Here is a 9,463-nt window from a genome sequence, read left to right as displayed (position 1 = left end):
TTAGCCACTGGGCAAGAAAATGCCCTTGCCTCAACTGCTGACAGTAAGCTGCCAAATGGGATGAAGCAAGACGCAAAAGAAAGAACTTACAAACTTTGCGAAGACAAGGTAAGACAGCTCTTCAGAAAATCCTGCTTCCCAGATGCCCCAACATTGCAAAGGAACCTTGGGTGACTGTCCAAGCAGCCAGCTCTTTCTGTCATTTCCCACATTTTTTTGGAAGTTGCTTACTTGCACTTCCTGCTTACTCAAGTAATATTATTTCCTTTTCAGATCTCTGATGGAGTTGAAGACTTCATAGTTATAGTTTTCCTTGTTACCAGATTCAGAAAATAAATTCACTATAGAGGTGTAAAATGTATAAGGTTGAGAGATATTAAAAGATAATTTTGGTAATGCCAAGTTAAAACAGAAATTGAATTAGGTACAAACTTTTGGATTCATCAAGATAGGATAGACATGGAGCATTTTCTCTGAATCTATCTATTGTTAATGGACTAGACATTGATGATGTATTAATTGCCTGTATATATTGTATATAGTTATTATACTTATTGTATATAGTTTTTAATATTAGTTATAACCTTTTTATATTTTAGATAAAAAAAAGAGGAAATATGATAATATTTTGTTTGTGCTCTGATAAATAAAGCTTGCCTGGAGATCAGAGTGTAAAGCTAGCCAGTGGTTAACCATAAAGGCCAGGCAATAGTGGTACACACCTTTAATCCCAGCACTTGGGATCTCATGCCTTTGATCCCGTACTTGGGAGGTACACACCTCAGCATTAGAGAGGAAGAAGCAGGGAGTAACATGGCTGGGTGAAGAGAGGAATATAAAGTGGGTGGATACCAGAGTTCCAGCCCCCTTTCAGGCTAAGGAGTTTGTCAGGTATGAGGTGGCTGTGGCTTGCTCCTTTGTCCCTCTGATCTTTCAGCATTTACCCAGGTTTTTATTATTAAGACCAATTAGGATTCACACTGCAGTTAGTATAAAAGAATATACTAAACCCTTCCCTCTCCCACACTGAACAGTTTGGTGAGGACCCTCCTTCCGCCAATGGTGAACTTACACTGTGGCCTCTATACCCCACATGCCAGCTTTAGACTTCTTTCATACAGCAATCCTTCTCTTGACCTTCACTGTTGAATCTAGAGTCTGGGTGTGTGAAAGATAGCCCCAGAAAGAATCCACCCCAACAAACCTGCTCATTTGGTTGTAATATCAGTTCCATGTTCAATTGCTGGATAATTAGAAAACAACAACTTAGCATCCTTCCTCTCCCCTGCCAGCTGCTCCTCACACCAACTAAGAGCATTTACTACTAAGAAACAGAAGGAAAAGGCCATGAATAGAGCTCACTGAAGTTCATGGAAGACACTATGCTGTTCGTGGTGTGTCCACAGCCTGCCCACGCACACTGAGCAGGCTTCTTTTCCTACAGCTCTTGTCCTCACATTCTGAACTCATCAACCAAAATGGCAGCCCATAATAAATAAGTATTTTTTTTATTTACTATGTAACACTTTCATAAATCTTTCTGTCCCTAACCCTCATCAAGTCAGAAAAGGCTCTAGTAAGGTTTCATGTGGTATAAAATTTAGAAGAGAAAAAAACTATTGCTCTCATCCCATATCCCTATTCACAGATGAAGACATAAATCTTCTGAAGGTTTTGCTTTGACCTGAGACAAGGTATGTTCACGAAGAATGGAACATGGAAGAGCAATTCTAGAGGGACGACTTCAGAGCAGCTGTCTCAGAGAACTAAAAATTCACTCTAACTTGACCCTGTGAACAGGAAAAGGCAATTAGCCGACATGAAAACTTAGCCCCTAGGGATCTTGGAAATGGTGAAGGGGAAGGTTGATTTGCAGAGGGTTAGGAAGAAGCATGGCCTTTCATTTTAAAACTGCTATAATTAATGGTCCCTGCTCAGAAGCAACTAAGTGTCTTTGATTCTTCACAGTGTCTATATACCGTCAGAAATCACAGCTCCAAAATGGAGAGACAGCCTGCACAGCAAGACTGTGTCAAGAGGAACCCAACTCTGTTTAGAGACCAAATACTCAAGCAGAACTACCCCAAATTTAAAAGCCTCAAGTGTCATCACCTGTGGGTCTTAGTAGGCTATACAGGTCCTAAAGTTTTAGGTCTGGGATGTAGCCTAAGCACCTGTGTTCTTACAGACTCCCAGAGATCTTCTTGATACCCTCTGACCTGTGGGCCACACCACAGGTCAATTTTCCACAGCCAGAGTTGGAACACACATAGCCTACTTCTAGGATAGACCAATGAATACCTTCCATTCACACACGTGCTCACTTAAGAGGCATTTCCTACATGGAGAGTTACACTAAAATAGTGGGATGCTTTCACCCAAAATATGGCCCTTATTTTTGGTACAGTAACTATTTTTAAAATATTACTTATAACTTAAGCTGCTTGTGAAAAATAACACAAATTCAAAACACTTAAAGGATTCAAACCTGTACCATTTCCAAACTACAATCCAGGACCACTCAGCATATTCTAACAGTGGTTCTAGGGTTTTGCAATTCATTTTGAGTCATCAGACATCCTAAAACACCTATGACTCTGTCTTTGCCTCTTCTGTTGGTTTCTTTTCTTTTTTTTTTTCTTTTTTCTTTTTTGAGGAGCATGTTTTTATTTCTCTCCTGTTAAGTGAAAATGCTAAGACTTTGTGGAGTTCTGGGACTCAGTAACTGTCAGGAATCACAAGTTGACTGCATTCAAAACTGGAAGAGAAAGAGATGCATTAAGTACGTTTCATGGCTTTGTCTTTTCTAAAAGATAGACAGCAAATAAGCAGCTTAAACACACTCCCCTGTCCATTGAATATCCGTGGTGTGCTTCACTAAAGCCCCATCATAGAATTGCTTAAATGATCTGAATTTGGCCAACTTAATGGCAAAGCAGAAAATTATATTATCAATAAATCCATCTGGGGTGTGTGTGTGTGTGTGTGTGTGTGTGTGTGTGTGTGTGTGTGTGCATGTGCATGTAGGCCAATAGTTTACTGAAGAAAAGAAAAGAAACCAACAGAAGAGGCAAAGACAGAGTCATGGGTGTTTTAGGATGTCTGATGACTCGAAATGAATTGCAAAACCCTAGAACCATTGTTAGAATATGCGGAGCAGTCCTGGATTGTAGTTTGGAAACGGTACAGGTTTGAATCCTTTAAGTGTTTTGAATTTGTGTTGTTTTTCACAATATTTTTCAGGTGTCTTCTGTTATTGCTCTTCATCTTATTTTAAGGCAAGGTCTCTGTGGTGTTTTGAATAGGTATGGCTCCCTTTATCTATTCAAATTCTTGCGTTTGAATGCTTTGCCCATAAAGAGTAGCACTATTAGGAGATGTGGCCTTTTGGAGTAGGTATGGCCATGTTGGAGGAAGTGTGTCACTGTGGATGTGGGCTTCCAGGTCTCATATATGCTCAATCCACACCCAGCGTGGCAGTCTCCTTCTACTACCTGTGGATCAAGATGTAGAACTCTGTTACTTCTCCTGCCCCATGTCTGCATGCATACTGCCATATTTTCAGATGATAGTTGACTAAACCTCTGAAACTCTAAGCCATTCTTAATTAAATGTTTTCCTTTATAAGTGTTGCTGTGGTCATGGTGTCTCTTCACAGAAATAGAAACCCTAACTAAAACAGTCACTCACTGAATTTAGGGTCCACAGTTTCAGCTACCCTGGCTGTCCAGCCAATCCATGGGTTCCATCTGTCTCTATCCCTGCCTTACCCCTACCCAAGTATAAGTTACAGGTAAATGCTGCCATACTCAGCTTTTATTACCTAGGTACTGTTATCAGAACCCCAGTCCTCGTACTTAGAAAGCAAGCACTTTACCCACTGATCCATCTTCCCAGTTTTTTTTCATATTTGTCAGCAGAATTTAACCTGAAGAGTTTATCTTTTTTTTTCAAAGCTAGGATTTATAGAAATCTATAAATTAAGGAACAATTTTATCAGAGGACACATATAAACTGATATTTACAAAGCCATTTCGTAGCAGCATTGCAGACTCTTCCTTCAGTATGCTTGCTCCTTATAGAAGCAGATTTCATGTCATAATCACAACTACATGATTAACAGTAATCATAATTTACTCTCAAGGGCTGTGCTTGTTTTCTGATAGTTCCAACATTGTTTTTATTTTAGGAAAGAAAGAAAGAAAAACAAACAAACAAACAAAAACCTTACTTAGCAAAAGGGCAGCATTAAGCCCATTAATTAGCCAATACCAATACTATAGCTCCCAACAAGAATGGAAGAGTCATGTAACAATTTACAGTTCTAATCAGTCAGTACCAATCAAAACAACCTTTAAATGACCCAATGCACAGGGAGAAAAACAGTTCCCCTGATGTGCAGCACAAAGTAGTAAACACATAACTCACAAATGACACAAAGTTATTCCAGCAGACATCAAGCAAAAAGATCATGAATGAAAGCTAGAAGCCAAGAGATTGTTTATATTTGTTACAGAAATACCTTACTGTTTTTAAGTTGTATCAGGGAGGGGGAGTGTAGAGGAGGCTAAGGGAGAGAATACAGGGAGAGATAGCTAAATTAAGGGTCATTTGAGGGGTAGTATGGAAACCTAGTACGATAGAAGCTTTCTAAAATATATACATATATTAAGGCAATCTAAATGAAATAGCCAAATAATGCAGGAGACAGAGTTCCAACTGACCATCTCTTTTCACCATATGAAGCTTCCAGTACCTGAATTGGATTACATCTAATTATGTTTTTGGCTAAAGGAGTCCCATGGGAATCCCCCAACAACCCAGGCTGTTGTCAAGACTATAGGTTGCTCTCCACAAACTGATTGCAAGGCTCTATTGCTGAGAACAACACCAACACAACTTATTGAACATGGAGAAGTCAAGCTGGTACCCACATAGAGCCTTCATCCCTACTTCCTATCGTGTTTGGTACAGGAAGATACTTTACACACTATCAAAAGAAAAATGTAAATACCAAGTCAGCCACAAACCCTCATAATGTTTCTAGAAAATGAGCCAACATTTCTTTCTTCAGGATGCCTACACAGTACTACTGAATTCTAATTGTGTTTCTCTAAACCTCTAAATGCCAAGATCAATATATTTTGATATAACAACTGCTTCTGACAGTTATCTACGCAAAACTGCAGCTACTATGTTTTCCTCCAACAAAATAATTATGAGGTAAATGTGTCCCAAATATTGCTGCATTATTCAAGTGGATGAATGAACGACAGAGCTTATTATGAGAAATTTTGGTGGTTTATTTTGAGAAAATTATTTAAAATGAAATGTGTCTAATCCTAAAATTTTCTTTGTGTCCCCATAAGATACAGCGCCCCCTTCCATCAGGAAGTAGTAAGAGAAGCTACGCCCAAATTCCCAAATTATATGTAATTTTACTTTGTTAAGGTTAAAACCTTCCTTTTTGGAAAAAAAAAAAGGGAGGGGAAGTGCTGTGGGATGTTCTGTAAGGCACATGTGTTGCTCTGATTGGTCAATAAATAAAACACTGATTGGCCAGTGGCTAGGCAGGAAGTATAGGTGAGACAAGGAGAAGAATAAAGCTGGGAAGTGGAAGGCTGAGTCAGAGACACTGCCAGCCGCCACCAGGACAAACAGCATGTGAAGATGTGGGTAAGCCATAAGCCATGTGGCAAGGTATAGATTAATAGAAATGGGTTAATTTAAGACATAAGAACAGTTAGCAAGAAGCCTGGCATGGCCATACAGTTTGTAAGCAAAAAAAAAAAAAAAAAAAAAAAAAAAGAAATGTGTCATAATTACACCTATGGTATCATCTGTCCAGATTAATTAATTCCTTGGGAGAATAGAGGAACTGTGGGTACATTCAAGAACTTTGATACTTAATGTTAATTGGTTTTTTCTTACTTTAAACAACTTTGTTCATAAAGTTTACTGAAAGAAAAAGATCTTTTATTCCCTCTACAAAATATACTCTCTAAATATGAAAGGGGCAAGTATATGGCCATGAAACAATGCTTCTGAGAATACTCACCTAGATCGAACTGAAGAAACTTATTTCAGATATCTTGACCATGTTATTTCAGCCCCTCCACTACATGCATGTCACCACCAATAAACTTCATCAGATAAAAATGATTGAAGAATCAGGCACCAAACAGCTGTAGCTTAAAAAAGCTAAAAAGGAAACTGAGATGATTTTCAATTTCTTGGATAGCAAGAAAAAGCAGATGTTGTCAATGATACATTTTTTACTTTACACTTCACTGCTGCTGATCTGAATGGGACACTGTGTAGTCATTGGCTACTGCTGCTCTGTACAGTTCAAAGAGACAAGAGTTCTGTTAGGTTTGGAGAAGGCAGAGAAAGGTATAAAGATGGATCACCTTTTAGGCTAAAGATTTTATTAATGTTTGCTACACAGAAGGTGCCTGAAATAGTTTCAGGCCCATACCAGAGCAAAGGTGTACTTCTTAGGTTTCTTGGGGAAAAGAAAGTTTACACCATCAGGAAACATACTTAGTTAATATATGACTTCTACTATGTGACCAAATAGGAGGCCAGGGAGCATGTGACTTAGGCTGTTTGACAGGATTTACTGTTTATCTGAGCTAAAGATTGGGGTTTGGTCAATACAACATGACAACAGTAAGGCTGGTTCCAACCCTTGGGTAGAGAGGCAGAATGATGAAAAAAAAAAAGGATTATTTTTGCCTTGCTTTACTGGACTGAGAACCTAGAAGGTCTAAGATCTCTTACAGATTCCATTTTCTATATTTCTGACCAAAAGATTATTAAGTCAAATATTTGGCCATGTTTTATTTACTACATATACTATAAATATGTAAGCACATATAATACACACTACAAATACTTTAAAGTTTTTAATTGTCAAGAAAGGATAATATTTAAATACAGTAGCATGTGTTCATATTTTATTTCAACTTGGTTTGTTTACCTCCCACTTCAAACTATTAATAATGAAATGATATGTTATGCTATGATAAAGTTCTCTGACCAAAAACAAGTTATGGATGAAAGTGTTAATTTTGGCTTGCAGTTCCAAGTGGATAAGAGTTGATCTTGGCAGGAGCACAGTAGCAAGCAGTCAGAGCAGGAAGCTAACTAATCAGATATCTTCATATATGTGCAGGAAGGAGAAAGCATACTGGAAGTGAGCTAAGGCTATAAATTTTCAAAGCCTACCCCCAGTGGCATACTTTGTCTATCAAGGCTCCACACTTACAACAGTGCCACAAACACACTTGTTCAAATATATGAGCCTATGTGTGACATTTTTCATTTAAATTACTACATGTGTTGTGCCCCGCGTCACAAGACCCCCAAGCAAGACCACCAGAGAGCCAATATCCAACACAAAACACAAAGGTATTTATTGATAGCAAGCAAGCTCGGGCTTGGTCCACATTCAACATCTGATACAGCACAGCGGGTGGAGGAGGACGGCCCCGAGCACTCACTTGAAGGGGTTTATTTTTTATTTTTATTTTTATTTTTTAAAGATTTATTTATTTATGTATACAGTGTTCTATCTGCATGCATGCCTGCATGCCAGAAGAGGGCACCAGATCACATTATAGATGGTTGTGAGCCACCATGTAGTTGCTGGGAATTGAACTCAGGACCTCTGGAAGAACAGGCAGTGCTCTTAACCTCTGAGCCATCTCTCCAGCCCCTTGAAGGGGTTTATATAGGAAAGGTTTACATGCAGCTTGGGATTGGACAAGGGGGCTAGGGGTGAGGTAGTTCTTCGAAGTTACTGTCTGAACTATAAGCATGAAGTTACTGATGGCAAACAGAATTCAGGGTATCTACAAAGACATAAATTTTTTACTCCCTATGTCCTGCTTTTGCTGAACCCAGGATAGATACATTCAGATTTATTGTTTCAGTCCTATTCTCCCTTAAGTTCAATTTCTGGTCAGTTGAGTCCATTACTCCCCATATCCTGTTTCACCAAGTCCAGGATATATAGACTCATTGTTCCAGCCTTGTCTTCCCATGAGTTCAACTTCTGGTCAGTTCTAAAACTGCTGGTCAGCAAATACCTTTGATTATATCTCAAGATGGCTACTGATTTTTCCCTTTCACATGTATAATTAATTATAATATATAATTATAATAAATAATTATAAGAATCCTTCTGTGCTACTAACAATTAACAACTCCAACAAATTAACAAGAATTAACCATGTCAAATATGCAGGAATGTTTATGTGAAATGTAATAGTTAATTTCAGTTTTACCTCAGCCACCAAGTGCTACAGTCACAGACTTGACAACTCTATGAAAAGATCTGTCAATCCAATAAGCAATGCCATGTTTTCTAATAGTAGTTGTTAAAATTTGCTCTTGCAATCTGTACAAAAGAAGGGGGATAACAACACAGAAAGTAAATGTTGGCCTTTCACAGAAGCTTTGGACACTGGCAGGAAATAAGCCCTGAACCCCGGTAAGTTTAAAGACAATGTTTTGCTCTGTGAGATGACATCGGGGATTAACAGGTCAGTAGGTCAGATTATTGCTGAAACGGTCAAAGTCATTTGAAGTTTATTGCCAAATAGAAGAGATTCTCTGTATAGTATCTTTCTTAGGAGGAATCTATGGAGCATCTTGCCCTGTCCCGAACAGAAGCCAAAAATATTCCCTCATAAGAAATTCCATTTCCTTAGCAGTGAGCACTCGTTCCCTCCTCAGGACTCAAAAACATCTTAGAGTTTTCTCTAAATTCGTGTTTCTTTCTGTAATAAAGCATCTCTTTCCCCAAAACAAACATATTCCCAGGCGGTGGTGGCACAAGCCTTTAATCCCATCATGAAGGAGGCAGAGGCAGGCGGATCTCTGTGAGTTTGAAGCCAGCCTGGGCTACAGGGTGAGTTCCAGGAAAGCCTCCAAAGCTACACAGAGAAACCTTGTCTCAGAGAAAAAAAAAATAAAGAAATTAAGACCATGTATGAAGAAGTGTGGTTTCACTAGAATACCAATGCTAAAAGTCAAAGTCATTAGCAACAGATTTTAAAGTTTGGACCAGTATTCTGAACCTTCTTAATCTCATAGAACATGAAAAGCTCATGTTTGTATAGATAAAGATAAGGCTATTTATGTTCACAGCCTGAGGCCCTTGTCCTTGGTGATCAAGAGCATAATTGCTGATAATTTTTGTGTCACAGACCTCTTTCCAAATAAAAATATTTGGAATATTTTTAACAAGAAGTTTATTTTAATGTGATGCTATCTTAAAGGGAAAATTATCTAGGATTCATAATTTATAGTAATTACTCCAACTTCATGATATATTACCCTACACAAAACAGCTACATGCACAATAAAATAAAATCACGTTTGGTTTTACAATAGTAAACAAAAAACTTTGAAATTCACTAATCAAAGTATGCAAGAATTTTTGTGTTGTTGATTA

General features: G+C 38.2%; 1 long non-coding RNA gene across 1 annotated transcript; it reads right to left on the bottom strand.

Annotated features, from left to right (window-relative positions):
* Positions 1-2,623: 2,623 nt before the first annotated feature.
* LOC131912376 (uncharacterized) lies at positions 2,624-8,401 on the bottom strand. The gene is made up of 3 exons (XR_009379613.1): positions 8,292-8,401; positions 6,059-6,201; positions 2,624-2,758 (listed from the first exon to the last, which is right to left on the bottom strand). It is a non-coding gene; the product is annotated as an uncharacterized LOC131912376 (long non-coding RNA).
* Between the last annotated feature and the right edge of the window lie 1,062 nt (positions 8,402-9,463).

Source organism: Peromyscus eremicus, chromosome 6 (genome assembly GCF_949786415.1).
Source record: "Peromyscus eremicus chromosome 6, PerEre_H2_v1, whole genome shotgun sequence".
NCBI classification, from domain to species: Eukaryota; Metazoa; Chordata; class Mammalia; order Rodentia; family Cricetidae; genus Peromyscus; species Peromyscus eremicus.
The sequence above is the reverse complement of the archived record's forward strand: the minus strand, read 5'-3'. Positions and strand labels throughout refer to the sequence as shown.